Genomic DNA, 16,124 nt, shown 5'->3' with positions numbered 1-16,124 from the left:
CTGTAACAAGTGATTTGACTCAGGTCCTTTTCTGGGGAAATTGTGTTGTTCTGGGGATACTTGCTCTTTCTCTTCCTCGACTTCTTTGTTCCGATCAATTCCTCTATATCTTGTCGATCAAACTCCACTTCTTCCGTCGGGAAGTTTCCCAGATACTCTTGGCTTTCCTTCGTGCAATACTGTGAAAAATGTCCTTCTTCTCCACATGAATAGCAAGCATTGGAGTAAAATTGGTTTAGGCTTTCTCCATCAGGGTCGTCAACATCTTCTTTCATCACCAGTTTTCTTAAACTTTCCCTGAGGGCTTCTTTTAGTGCTTCCTTCTGCTGCTTGGTAATTTCTTGTACCTTGGGATAAATATGACACTGGGCAGGGTAGTGCGTAGTTCCTTCACACAAGAAACAAGTAACCTGCCCAGTTGGGCATTCTCCAGCTCGGTGATTTGCTTCACAATGAGGGCATGCATCCTTGTGTTCCTCATGGGTATGTCCTATCTCATCGCAAATCTTTCATGCACAAGGTTTCCTCATTTTATTGCCATAGGGCTTCTGAATAATACGAGATCTCAGTAGAGTCGTCTTGAATTGCTCCCAAGTTTTTGCTCCATTACATCCTTGTATGGCCTGATGCATTTTCCACCAGGTTGCAACACTTTTTGTAAAGTACTGAAGAGCGTACTGAACCTCATACTTCCTTGCAACCAAATTGCTCCCGAAGTGATTCTCCATGTTTTGAATCCATAGCTCTGTCTCTAACTGAGTGATCGGTCCAGAGAATACAAGTCCATCTTCATTCATCATCTATTGGTCCAAGGTTTTTGGGATGAGATACGAGAGAGGGATAGAGATATACACATAATACACACAATATAGTTTTGAAAATAAGTTTTATTTGTGGCTGTCAGGAAAAACATCAAACAATGACAGCTCACAAACATCGCATCTAACGTGAGTATACAACAGGGGTTTGGTCTTCTAAAGGTCATATAAATCTTGGAATTTGTCGGTGTCTTCAAATTCTTCAATTCTTCAGAGGCTTCGACTATTGTAGCTTCAACTATTCTAGTGTATGGTGAAGTCTGATATCTTGTCATTCTCGGAGTGGCTTCAGTTCATCCTCTGTGTGGTCCAAAGGGAATGGGGCATTGTCTAACTATTTGAGGTAAAGGAAAGATTTGGTAAAGCTCAGAAAAGAAGAGAGGTAAAGAATCTTTTTGGATATAAAGTTTAAGAGAAATCCTTTCCTAAGGGCTTTCCAGTTTCTAGGGTCACGTCCTACAGTCAACATGTGCTCTAATACCATCTCTGTAGCGACCCGACCTCAAACGGTCAAGCCTTTGTGTATCCGTGTCATCCCTGGATTGGTATGCTGGCACACACAGTACATCAATGTATATATCAAAGTGCAATCACATGTATAAATAACGTAAAACTGATATATATACCTCATAAGTCTCAGCGGAAACAACATAAGGGTGTGGAGTCCATCAACGCCAACGGCAAGTTGAGTGTAGACCGTAACCCTACAACGTAACTCTTACTCGTCATAGAAAAAATCCCTACAACATAAGACGTTGCAGCCCTGTAGGTCGGTACATTGAATGTATTGGCAAGTCACATCATAAGAATAATGAACCTATTTGTACATGCAATTTGGCTAGTGGAAAGCTCTAAGTTTAGTTTTTGCATAAAGCTAGTTTTTCCCTAGAATAAAAGATATTATTCTACCACTGCAGTATAGCATAGGAGGAGTTGGTAAACCCAACTTAATCCATTCCCAAAGTTTCATTTAAAACCCAACTGTTTAATTAAGAGTGGTGAGATCTCTCAGCATTTCCACTACTAGATGCTCTAGTTGTCCGTAACCGGGGACACGGCTAATCGATTAGGTTTTAACACTCTGCAGAGGTTTGCGCACATTTCCCCACAAGACTCGATCGCCTCCCTTGAAGTTCTCGCACTACCTGGCGTTTGAGAATAAGATGACCAAGACATAGTCTTTCGAAAATGTTCCCCCTTAACCCACGGATAGGCTGGTACACCTACATCATTCTACATCTGCTAGCCATCCCGGAAGGGGTCACACTAACTACTCAACTAAGCAAGAGCCCATATTGGCTTGTGGCTGCACACGTAAGCTTCTAGACACGAGAGTATGATTGATCTCTTTGAGCCTGGGAGGACGGACCACTAGTGGTGCACCACCATGGATTTCCCATGCATGCTCCCACTGTACTTCGCCACCATTCAAATCAAACCTCCGCCCAGGTAGTTCATTAAGTTATCTTGGTTCTACTTACTACTTTGTCACTCATCTCTCACAATGAACACTTCCCAATCCACGTCTACATTGGCGAGGCAAAATTAAACTTACGCGGTGATGACAAAGGTATATGGTTCAAACCTACCTCAATGAACTACTAGGTAACGGCATAGCCATCTGGCAACAATAAATCCTACCATGCAATCCTACCACAATAGGACTAAGTGCATAATATAAAAACATAGGTAATTGGAAAAAATGGTCAAATGTGAACTTGCCTGGTAATAGTTGATGAAGATTATATCACTCTCAGAAATTTACTTAATAAAACTATTCGTCACTCTCCAATGAAAATCTATAAAGTCAAACATTGCATTCACATAATCGATCATTTCAGAGAACCAAATAACGTGCAACATAAAAAGACTCGGAAAATCCAAATGAACACACAACACACTTAACTATCAAAAGTAAATACTAAGTGCAAAACAACATGTGACATAGGGTGCAAAGATGTGATGTGTACTAAAGTGCATACAAAGCATAGTACTAAAACTATCATAGATAGATCATAGTTGTGTGAAAAATGTGTGACAATGGTCCAAGTGATAGGGTTTGGCTACGGTGACACGATGCAAAAAGAATCACATCAATCGGAGCTACGGTTTAGGAGATATGGCCAATTGAAGTTTGAACTCAAACCTGAATAAATTCCAATTTTAAATTGGCCAAAAGTTTTCAAAGCTGGTTCTCTGGATAAAGCTATTTGAGACGAACATTTTGCCGCTGGTTTCGTCGAATTTGGAGTTACGGTTAACAAGTTGTGGCTATTCTAAGTTTAGGGGCTAATCTGCTAATTCCAGGGACTGAACGGTGAAGAAAGTTATCACAAACAAGTCCTGGCCACGTGGCAGATTTCTATAGGCTGTAAGTTGTTCGCTGCGATGCTTATAGAGCGAACAGCCGCTAAATAGAAAAAATAACAACCACGGCTAAATAAAACAAAATAAACCAAGATCGGTTTATCTGAAAGGATCGGTTTAATCTAAACCGCGGTTAACCGCGTGGTTTTTTTTAAGAAAAGAAAATGCACGAGGGGCTGGGCGGTGGCTCACCGAGCAACGATGGCGGCGTCAGCAGCATTGGGCGGTGGATGGGGCGGCGACTCCGGCGGTCCTCAGCGGTAGCGAACGGGTCGGGGAGGTGCGGCGCGGCGCTGGCAGTCCGGTGGTGTAGTCGGCGGGCGGCGGGGTGCCGGCGACGAGCAGAGGGAGGCGGCAGCGTCCGGAGCTCCGGTGAGGGCGTGGCACGTCAGGGCGGCAACTCCGGCGAGTTCCGGCGACAGCGGAGGCCACCGGAAGATGCGGTGCGTCCAGGGCATTCGCATGCTGGTGCTGCGGGCCGTCGGCGGCGTCCAGACAGGCGGAGGAAGGGCAGCGGCGCTCCGCTCACTCCGGCGAGGTCGGACGTGCTCCGGGCGGTCGTTCCCGCGGGACCTATGGGCCAAAACCATGTCAACAAGATTTCCTAGGATGGGGCAACTCGATTGACAAAGATATGGAGGTCAGGGAGTGCTCCCTGACGACGGAATGGACCGTCGAAGACCTCGGCTCCGGCGAGATGCGAAGTGATGGGATGGCAGCTAGAAGCGGCGTGGGGAGCAGCAAGACGGTGAGATCGAACGAGTAGCCTCGGGGGCTTCTTATAGGCGCGGAGAGAGGACTCGGGAGCGAGGGATAAGCTCTATCCCTAGAGCTTCGGCTGGCGGGTGCGTGTGCGTGCTCATCCAGCGGGAGGAGCGGGAGGTTGGGGGTGACGGGTGGGGCCCTCCTAGCAGCTGCGTGCGAGCGAGAGGGAGACGAGGAGCGGACGGACGAGGCGGCGGCCTTCGGGCACGGGTAGGCCTGGCCGGTCGAGGCACTGGGCCAGTTGGCCAGTGGGCCGCGCGGCTGGGTGGCTGCTGGGCCGGCTGGCCAGCGCGTGCATGCGTTTTTTTTAATAAAAGTTTTTCTCTTTTTTTAGCAATCAGAAAAACAAACGAACTGAGTAATAATAATAAACTATATAGGCATATTATATACCAAAATGCTCAGAAAAATACCCCGAATAAGATGAACTATTTTTCAAGTTCAACTAAATTCTATAAAAATTCATAAAATTCAAACAGTGCTACTATTGCATTTAAAATCAATAAAAATCATTTTTTTTAAATAGCAAAATGATTTCAAATTTATTTTATCCTAATTTTCATTGAAGGGAATCATTTTACCCTTATTTCCGTTTATTTATTTTTAGGAGAAAAATATTTTGAAAAGAAACTCAAATAACTCCCAATTGGATTTGAATTTGGAATTTCAAACAACTTCAAATGGAAAATTGAGTTTGAAATAACTTCAAAGTGACTTCCAATTTATTTCTTTGAAACTTCCAACTCTCTTTCTTCAAATATGAAGAAGTCGTTTTATCTTCCCTCATGAACTCATTGAGTTGCTTAAAGTTTCTAAATTTAAAATATTTCAAATGGGAATTCAAATCATTTTTGAACCCCTTTTCATTTCTTTAAATGGAAGAAGTCATATTATCTTCACCCTAGGGTTTTGTAATGAATTTTAACTCAGGGAGATCAAAATGCAAGATGAAAGTTTTGGGAAAGTCTTCTATTCCCTCTCATTCAACTTTCAAAAAGTTCCAATTTCCACTCAGTTTCATACAATCGATCACACAAAAATCAAACAAACAATCACAATTATTTATTTAATATAACATTCCAAAATTTAGAATTTTGGGATGTTACAATGTATGAAAGCTCAACAAAAGAAACTAAGTGGGTGTGCATCCAACTTGCTTGCTCATGAAGACCTAGGGCAATTGAGGAAGCCCATTGTTGGAATATACAAGCCAAGTTCTATAATGAAAATTCCCACTAGTATATGAAAGTGACAAAACAAGAGACTCTCTATCATAAAGATCATGGTGCTACTTTGAAGCATAAGTGTGGAAAAAAGGATAGTAGCATTGGCCCTTATTTTATTTTCTTTTTCTTTTTTGGGCCTTTCGTTTTTTTATTTGGCCTTTCTTTTTTATTTTTTTTATTTTGGGACAATGCTCTATTAAGGATGATCATCACACTTCTATTTATTTACAACTCAACGATTACAACTTGATACTAGAACAAAATATGACTCTATATGAATGCCTCCAGCGGTATACCGGGAAGGGCAATGAATCAAGAGTGACATGTATGATAAATTATGCATGGTGGCTTTGCCACAAATACGATGTCAAATACATGATCATGAAAAGTAATATGACAATGATGAAGCATGTCATAAATGAAATGGTGGAAAGTTGCATGGAAATATATCTCAGAATGGCTATGGAAATGCCATAATAGGTAGGTATGGTGGCTGTTTTGAGGAAGATATTAGGAGGTTTATGTGTGATAGAGCGTATCATATCACGGGGTTTGGATGCACCAGCGAAGTTTGCGCTAACTCTCAAGGTGAGAAAGGGCAATGCACGGTACCGAAGAGGCTAGCAATTATGGAAGGGTGAGAGTGCGTATAATCCATGGACTCGACATTAGTCATAAAGAACTCACGTACTTATTGCAAAAATCTACAAGTCATCAAAAACCAAGTAGTACGCGCATGCTCCTAGGGGGATAGATTGGTAGGAAAATACCATCGCTCGTCCCCGACCGCCACTCATAAGGAAGACAATCTAGGAACACCTCTGATGACCCACAAGTATAGGGGATCTATCGTAGTCCTTTCGATAAGTAAGAGTGTCAAACCCAACGAGGAGCAGAAGGAAATGATAAGCAGTTTTCACCAAGGTATTCTCTGCAAGTACTGAAATAAGAGGTAACAGATAGTTTTGTGATAAGATAAATTGTAACGAGCAACAAGTAACAAAAGTAAATAAAGAGCAGCAAGGTGGCCCGATCCTTTTTGTAGCAAAGGACAAGCCGGAACAAACTCTTATAATAGGAAAAGCGCTCCCGAGGACACATGGGAATATCGTCAAGCTAGTTTTCATCACGTTCATATGATTCGCGTTCGATACTTTGATAATTTGATATGTGGGTGGACCAGTGCTTGGGTGTTGTTCTTACTTGAACAATCATCCCACTTATGATTAACCTCTATTGCAAGCATCCGCAACTACAACAAAAGTATTAAGGTAAACCTAACCATAGCATGAAACATGTGGATCCAAATCAGCCCCTTACGAAGCAACGCATAAACTAGGGTTTAAGCTTCTGTCACTCTAGCAACCCATCATCTACTTATTACTTCCCAATGCCTTCCTCTAGGCCCAAATAATGGTGAAGTGTTATGTAGTCGACGTTCACATAACACCACTAGAGGCTAGACAACATACATCTTATCAAAATATCAAACGAATACCAAATTCACATGACTACTAATAGCAAGACCTCTCCCTTGTCCTCAGGAACAAACGTAATTACTCACAAATCATATTCATGTTCATAATCAGAGGGGTAATAATATGCATATAGGATCTGAACATATGATCTTCCACCCAATAAACCAACTAGCATCAACTACAAGGAGTAATCAACACTACTAGCAACCTACTAGCACCAATCCCGGACTTTGAGACAAGAATTGGATACAAGAGATGAACTAGGGTTTGGAGAGGAGATGGTACTGGTGAAGATGTTGATGGAGATTGCCCTCTCCCGATGAGAGGAGCGTTGGTGATGACGATGGTGATGATTTCCCCCTCCCGGAGGGAAGTATCCCCGGAAGTACAGCTCTGTCGGAGCTCTAGATTGGTTTCGCCTAGGTTCCGCCTCATGGCGGCGGAGTCTCGTCCCGAAAAGTTCCCTCTAATTTTTTTCTCATCGAAAGACTTCATATAGCAGAAGATGGACGTCGGAGACCCACCAGGGGGCCCACGAGGTAGGGGGTGCGCCCTAGGAGGGGGGGCGCGCCCCCCACCCTCATGAGCAGGGTGTGGGCCCCCTGGCCTTCATCTTTGGCGAGGATTTTTCTTTATTTATTTTAAGATGTTCCGTGGAGTTTCAGGACTTTTGGAGTTGCGTAGAATAGGTCTATAATATTTGCTCCTTTTCCAGCCCAGAATTCCAGCTGCCGGCATTCTCCCTCTTTATGTAAACCTTGTAAAATAAGAGAGAATAGCCATAAGTATTGTGACATAAAGTGAAATACATCCCATAATGCAATAAATATCGATATAAAAGCATGATGCAAAATGGACGTATCAACTCCCCCAAGCTTAGACCTCGCTTGTCCTCAAGCGAAAAGCCGATAACAATAAATATGTCCTCATGTTTAGAGGTAGAGGCGTCGATAAAAATAAAATATGGACATGAAGGCATCATGATTAATCTCATAACAGCAACATATATAGATTTTGTCATATGATTACTTATGTTCAAGTGATGATCTATTCACAATGCAAGAGTATAAATCATAAACCTTATTGGGCTCCGACAAACTATAATCTCAGTCATTGAAGCAATTGCAATTTATCATAACATCGGAAAGATTCTATGTCAGTGCTAAAAAGCAAGTCCACATACTCAACTATCATTTAGTCCTTCATAATTGCTAACACTCACGCAATACTTGTGGTTATGAAGTTTTAATCGGACACAGAGAAAGATAGGGGCTCATAGTTTTGCCCCACAACCTTTTACCTCAAGGGTAATGTCAACAATAATAATTTATGCTCCCCTACATCCAATTAGATATATATATCATGTTCTTTCCAACATGCTGAGCTCGACAAAAGATAAAATGAAAAGGGAAAGGTGAAGATCACCATGACTCTTGCATAAGGTAGAAGATAATAATAAAGGATAGGCCTTTCGCAGAGGGAAGCAGAGGTTGCCATGCGCTTTTATGGTTGGATGCATAAAATCTCAATGTGAAAGAACGTCACTTTATATTGCCCCTTGTGATATGAACCTTTATTATGCAGTCCGTCGCTTTTATTACTTCCACATCACAAGATCGTATAAATCTTATTTCTCCCACACCAACCAATCGTACATATTTAGAGCAATTTTTATTGCTTTGCACCGATGACAACTTACTTGAAGGATCTTACTCAATCCATAGGTAGATATGGTGGACTCTCATGGCAAAACTGGTTTAAGGGTATTTGGAAGCACAAGTAGTATTTCTACTTGGTGCTGAGAATTTGGCTAGCATGAGGGGGAAAGGCAAGCTCAACAAGTTAGAGGATCCATGACAACATACTTTATCTCAGATATAAGAAAGACATAACTCATTATGTTGTCTTCCTTGTCCAACATCAACTCTTTAGCATGTCATATTTTAATGAGTGCTCCCAATCATAAAAGATGTCAATGATAATATATCTATATGTGAAACCTCTCTTTCCTTATTACTTCCTATTAATTGCAACGATGACCAAGGCTATGTCTACCAACTCCCAACAACTTTTAATCATCATACTCTTTCTATGTGAAGTCATTACTCTCAATAAGATCAATATGAACTCTTTGATTCTTTTTATTCTTTTCTTCTTTCTTTTATTCACCCAAGATCATGGAAAAATAATCAAGCCCTTTACTCAACACTAATCTTTATTATATATAGCTCACGGACTCGATTACAAAGAGAGATCATAAAGCAAAACTCAAAACTAGATCATGCCATAAACTTTATTCTACTAGATCAAGATACTACTATTAGGATCGAACTAAGAAAAACGGTAAATATAGGAGTTGTGATTGTGATACAATACCGGGGGTACCTCCCCCAAGCTTGGCAGTTGCCAAGGGGAGTGCCCATACCCATGTGATTATATCTCCTTCTTTGTTGTCGGTGTAATATTCTTAGCGATGATTCCCCTCAGGATGCGGTTCTCCTCCTCGAGCTAATTGACTTGTTGTTTGAGGTCCATTATTTCCTTACGAAGCTTTCCTGTGATAGCTAAAGCTCCTTGCACCCAAGGGTGTTGCATAGCTGTGGGAGAACAAGTGACACTCCTCTTCATATTTTCATAAGAAAGAAATCTAACATTAGAAGGGATAACCGAATTTGGAATAGCTGAGCTCTGTAGTTCCCCCATCGTGAACCCAGCTCGGAGGCGAGAGGTGACTTCTTGATCCTCCATGGCATCTACTCTCCTCAAGTCAGCCTCCATCTCTTCCTCCGTTGCTGGCCCAAAGTGGTCAGCGTCGCTGTTTGCCCTTTGTTCCGGTGCCGGATTAGATACCCGGCTCTCCCCGATTGACTCTTGAGAAGACATCTTGCTCTAATATGTAGCAGCAACAGCTCGAAAACAAAAACAGAGGAGATTTGCGTGATACGGGAGTCAAAACCTTCAGGAGAATATATAATGAATTTTTACCGACCAAAATACATATCGTCCAAGAAAACAGAGTCCGGAAGGCACACGAGGTGCTCACGAGGTAGGGGGGCGCGCCCAGAGGGGTAAGGCGTGCCCACCACCCTCGTGGGGCCCTCGTGTCCTTCCCGGACTCCTACTTATTTTTCTATTTTTCTAAATATTCCAAAACGGAGAAATATTGCCTTAAAAATTGTTTTGGAGTCGGTTTACTTACCGTACCACATACCTATTCCTTTTCGGAGTCTAAAACGGTCTGGAAGGTGTCCCTTATGTATTCCTCCGGGGTTACGGTTTCAATAATATTGGTTTCAACATTTATGGTATTACCTGAGATATAATGTTTGATTCTTTGACCGTTTACCACCTTCGGATTTGTGCCCTCGAAGTTGTTGATTTTTATGGCACCGGAACGATAGACCTCTTCGATAACATAGGGGCCTTCCCATTTAGAGAGAAGTTTTCCTGCAAAAAATCTTAAACGACAGTTGTATAGCAATACATAATCACCTACATTAAACTCATGCTTTTGTATCCTTTTGTCATGCCATCTTTTAACTTTTTCTTTAAACAACTTGGCATTTTCATAAGCTTGGTTCTCCATTCATCAAGTGAGCTAATATCAAATAACCTCTTCTCACCGGCAAGTTTAAAATCATAGTTGAGCTCTTTAATAGCCCAATATGCCTTATGTTCTAGTTCGAGAGGTAAGTGACATGCTTTTCCATAAACCATTTTATACGGAGACATACCGATAGGATTTTTGTATGCAGTTCTATAAGCCCATAATGCATCATCAAGTTTCTTGGACCAATTCTTTCTAGACCTATTAACAGTCTTTTGCAAAATTAATTTGAGCTCTCTATTGCTCAACTCTACTTGACCACTAGACTGAGGGTGATAAGGAGATGCAATTCTATGATTAACATCATATTTAGCAAGCATTTTACGGAAAGCACCATGAATAAAGTGTGAACCACCATCAGTCATTAAATATCTAGGGACTCCAAACCTCGGAAAATAACTTCCTTAAGCATTTTAATAGAAGTGCTATGATCAGCACTACTAGTTGGAATAGCTTCTACCCACTTAGTAATGTAATCAACAGCAACTAAAGTATGAGTATATCCATTAGAGGCAGGAAAAGGTCCCATATAATCAAAGCCCCAAACATCAAATGGTTCAATAACAAGTGAATAATTCATAGGCATTTCTTGACGTCTACTAATATTGCCAATTCTTTGACATTCATCACAAGACAAGACAAACTTACGGGCATCCTTGAAGAGAGTAGGCCAATAAAAACCAGATTGCAATACCTTATGTGCAGTTCTATCTCCAGTGTGGTGTCCTCCATAAGCCTCGGAGTGACACTTGCGTAGGATATGTTCCTGTTCATGCTCAGGTACACAACGTCTAATAACACCATCTACTCCTTCTTTATAAAGATGTGGATCATCCCAAAAGTAATGTCTTAAATCATAGAAAAACTTTTTCTTTTGCTGGTATGTGAAGTTAGGTGGTATAAACTTAGCAACAATATAATTAGCATACTCAGCATACCATGGAGTACTACGAGAAGTACTTATAACATTTAATTGTTCATCAGGAAAGCTATCATTAATGGGTAGTGGGTCATCAAGAACATTCTCTAACCTAGACAAGTTTTCTGCAACGGGGTTCTCAGCTCCCTTTCTATCAACAATATGCAAATCAAATTCTTGTAGCAAGAGAACCCATCTAATAAGTCTAGGTTTAGCATCTTTCTTTTCCATGAGGTATTTAATAGCAGCATGATCAGTGTGAATAGTTACTTTAGAATCAACAATATAAGGTCTGAACTTATCACAAGCAAATACAACTGCTAAAAGCTCTTTTTCAGTAGTAGCATAATTTCTTTGAGCATTGTCTAGAGTCTTACTAGCATAATGAATAACATTTAATTTCTTATCAACTCTTTGCCCTAGAACAACACCTACAGCATAATCACTAGAATCACACATAATTTCAAAGGGTAAATTCCAATCAGGTGGCTGAACAACAGGTGCAGAGACTAATGCTTTCTTAAGTATTTCAAATGCTTCTACACAATCATCATCAAAGACAAATGGTATATCTTTTTGCAATAAATTAGTCAGAGGCCGAGAAATTTTTGAGAAGTCCTTAATGAACCTCCTATAAAATCCAGCGTGACCAAGGAAACTTCTTATACCTTTGATGTCCTTGGGACATGGCATCTTTTCAATAGCATAAACCTTGGCTTTATCAACTTCAATACCTCTTTCAGAAACTTTGTGCCCCAAGACAATACCTTCATTAACCATAAAGTGACACTTTTCCCAATTCAAGACAAGATTAGTTTCTTCACATCTCTGCAAAACTCGATCAAGATTGCTCAAGCAATCATCAAAAGAGGAACCATAGACGGAAAGGTCGTCCATGAAAACCTCACAAATCTTTTCACAAAAGTCAGAGAATATAGCCATCATGCATCTTTGAAAGGTAGCAGGTGCATTACATAAACCAAAAGGCATACGTCTATAAGCAAAAGTACCAAAAGGGCATGTAAAAGTAGTCTTTGATTGATCTCTAGCCGACACAGGTATTTGAGAGAAACTAGAATAACCATCTAGAAAGCAATAGTGTGTATGTTTGCATAATCTTTATAGCATTTGATCAATAAAAGGTAAGGGGTAATGATCTTTCTTAGTAGCTTTATTTAATTTGCGGAAATCAATTACCATCCTATAACCTGTGATAATTCTTTGTGGAATCAATTCGTCTTTATCATTAGGAACAACAGTAATACCTCCCTTCTTAGGGACACAATAGACAGACTTACCCACTGACTATCAGCAATGGGATAGATTATACCTGCCTCCAGAAGCTTGAGTATTTCTTTTCTTACCACTTCTTTCATTTTAAGATTCAGACGTCGTTGAGGATCACGAACTGGTTTGGCGTCCGCCTCCAAATTTATTTTATGTTGACATAGAGTGGGACTAATGCCCTTAAGATCATCAAGAGTATATCCAATAGCAGCACGGTGCTTCTTCAGAGTTTTCAACAATCTTTCTTCTTCATGCTCTGAAAGGTTAGCACTAATAATAAAAGGATATATCTTTTTTTCATCAAGATAAGCATATTTAAGATTATCAGGCAAAGGTTTAAGCTCAAACACGGGATCACCCTTGGGTGGAGGAGGATCCCCTAAAATTTCAACAGGCAAGTTGTGTTGCAGAATAGGTTCCTATTTAAAGAATACTTCATCTATTTCCCTTCTTTCATTCATGAACATATCATTTTCACGGTCTAGCAAATAGTGTTATAAAGGATCACTAGGAGGAACGCAATAGAAGCAAGACCAATAATCTCATCCTTACTAGGTAATTCTTCCTCACGATGTTGTTTACTAAATTTAGAGAAATTAAACTCATGAACCATATCATCCAAGCCAATAGTAACAACATTCTTTTCGCAATCTATCCTAGCATTAACAGTATTCAAGAAGGGTCTACCAAATATAATGGGACAAAAGCTATCTTGTAGAGAAGTAAGAACAAGAAAATCAGCAGGATATTTAGTTTTCCCACACAAGACTTCAACATCTCTAACAATTCCCATCGCTGAAATAGTATCTCTATTGGCAAGTTTAATTTTGACATCAATACCTTCTAATTCAGCAGGTGCAATTTCATTCTTGATTTCTTTATACAAGTCATAAGGTATAACACTAGCACTAGAACCCATGTCACATAAGCCATGATAACATTGATCTCCTATTTTAACAGAAATAACAGGCACGCCTACCACAGGTCTATGTTTATCTTTAGCACAAGGTTTAGCAATTCTAGCAGTTTCACCTTCGAACTGAATAACATGCCCATCAGTATTATCAGACAAGAGATCTTTAACAATAGCAATATTAGGTTCTACTTTAACTTGCTCGGGAGGTGTATAAGTTCTAATATTGCTTTTACGAACAACAGTTGAAGCTTTAGCATGATCCTTTACTCTAACAGGGAAATGTGGTTTCTCAATATAAGAAGTAGGAACAATAGGATCATTATAAGTGACAGTCTTTTCTTCAACTTTAATAGGTGTAGCTACTTTTACTTCTATGGGAGGATGATATTTAAACCACTTCTCCTTAGGGAGATCAACATAAGTAGCAAAAGATTCACAGAAATAAGCTACTATCTCAGAGTCAAGTCCATATTTAGTGTTAAACTTACGGAAAATATCGGTGTCCATAAAAGATTTAACACAATCAAACTTAGGTGTCATACCTGACTCCTTACCTTCGTCGAGGTCCCAATCTTCAGAGTTGCGTTTAATTATATCCAATAAATTCCATCTGAATTCAATAGTCTTCATCATAAAAGAGACAGCACAAGAAGTATCGAGCATGGTTTGATTATTATGAGAAAGCCGAGCATAAAAACTTTGCATAATTATTTCTCTCGAGAGCTCATGATTGGGGCATGAATATAACATTGATTTAAGCCTCCCCCTAGCTTGAGCGATGCTTTCTCCTTCGCGGGGCCAGAAATTATATATATAATTGCGATCACGATGAACAAGATGCATAGGGTAATACTTTTGATGAAATTCCAACTTCAATCTTTTATAGTTCCATGATCTCATATCATCACATAGCCTATACCATATCAATGCATCTCCCTTCAAAGATAAAGGGAAGACCTTCTTCTTAGCAACATCATCGGGTATACCTGCAAGCTTAAATAATCCACAAACTTCATCCACATAGATTAAGTGCTCATCAGGATGCTTTGTTCCATCTCCTGTAAAAGGGTTAGCTAGCAGTTTTTCCATCATACCCGAAGGAAATTCAAAAGGAGTTTCATTTTCAATAGGTTCAGTAGGTTGAGGAGCAACTCTTTGCTCTACTGGATGGGGTGAAGATACCCCGAACAAGCCCCTCAGAGAATTACTTTCCATAGTAACAAGTGACAGTAAATTTCAGCACACTATATAAATTTTTCCTTACCAAATTCCACCTACCAAAGGCGCTACACTCCCCGGCAACGGCGCCAGAAAAGAGTCTTGATGACCCACAAGTATAGGGGATCTATCATAGTCCTTTCGATAAGTAAGAGTGTCATACCCAACGAGGAGCAGAAGGAAATGATAAGCGGTTTTCAGCAAGGTATTCTCTGCAAGTACTGAAATAAGTGGTAACAGATAGTTTTGTGATAAGATAAATTGTAACGAGCAACAAGTAACAAAAGTAAATAAAGTGCAGCAAGGTGGCCCAATCCTTTTTGTAGCAAAGGACAAGCCGGAACAAACTCTTATAATAGGAAAAGCGCTCCCGAGGACACATGGGAATATCGTCAAGCTAGTTTTCATCACGTTCATATGATTCGCGTTCGATACTTTGATAATTTGATATGTGGGTGGACCGGTGCTTGGGTGTTGTTCTTACTTGAACAATCATCCCACTTATGATTAACCTCTATTGCAAGCATCTGCAACTACAACAAAAGTATTAAGGTAAACCTAACCATAGCATGAAACATGTGGATCCAAATCAGCCCCTTATGAAGCAACGCATAAACTAGGGTTTAAGCTTCTGTCACTCTAGCAACCCATCATCTACTTATTACTTCCCAATGCCTTCCTCTAGGCCCAAATAATGGTGAAGTGTTATGTAGTCGACGTTCACATAACACCACTAGAGGCTAGACAACATACATCTTATCAAAATATCAAACGAATACCAAATTCACATGACTACTAATAGCAAGACATTTCCCTTGTCCTCAGGAACAAACGTAATTATTCACAAATCATATTCATGTTCATAATCAGAGGGGTAATAATATGCATATAGGATCTGAACATATGATCTTCCACCCAATAAACCAACTAGCATCAACTACAAGGAGTAATCAACACTACTAGCAACCTACTAGCACCAATCCCGGACTTTGAGACAAGAATTGGATACAAGAGATGAACTAGGGTTTGGAGAGGAGATGGTGCTGGTGAAGATGTTGATGGAGATTGCCCTCTCCCGATGAGAGGAGCGTTGGTGATGACGATGGTGATGATTTCCCCCTCCCGGAGGGAAGTATCCCCGGCAGAACAGCTCTGCCGGAGCTCTTGATTGGTTCCGCCTAGGTTCCGCCTCATGGCGGCGGAGTCTCGTCCCAAAAAGTTCCCTTAATTTTTTTCTCATCGAAAGACTTCATATAGCAGAAGATGGACGTCGGAGACCCACCAAGGGGCCCACGAGGTAGGGGGTGTGCCCTAGGAGGGGGGGCGCGCCCCCCACCCTCGTGAGCAGGGTGTTGGGCCCCTGGCCTTCATCTTTGGCGAGGATTTTTCTTTATTTATTTTAAGATGTTCCGTGGAGTTTCAGGACTTTTGGAGTTGCGCAGAATAGGTCTCTAATATTTGCTCCTTTTCCAGCCCAGAATTCCAGCTGCCGGCATTCTCCCTCTCATGTAAACCTTGTAAAA

This window comes from Triticum dicoccoides, chromosome 6A (assembly GCF_002162155.2).
Source record: "Triticum dicoccoides isolate Atlit2015 ecotype Zavitan chromosome 6A, WEW_v2.0, whole genome shotgun sequence".
NCBI lineage: Eukaryota > Viridiplantae > Streptophyta > Magnoliopsida > Poales > Poaceae > Triticum > Triticum dicoccoides.
This window is presented reverse-complemented; position numbering follows the sequence as displayed.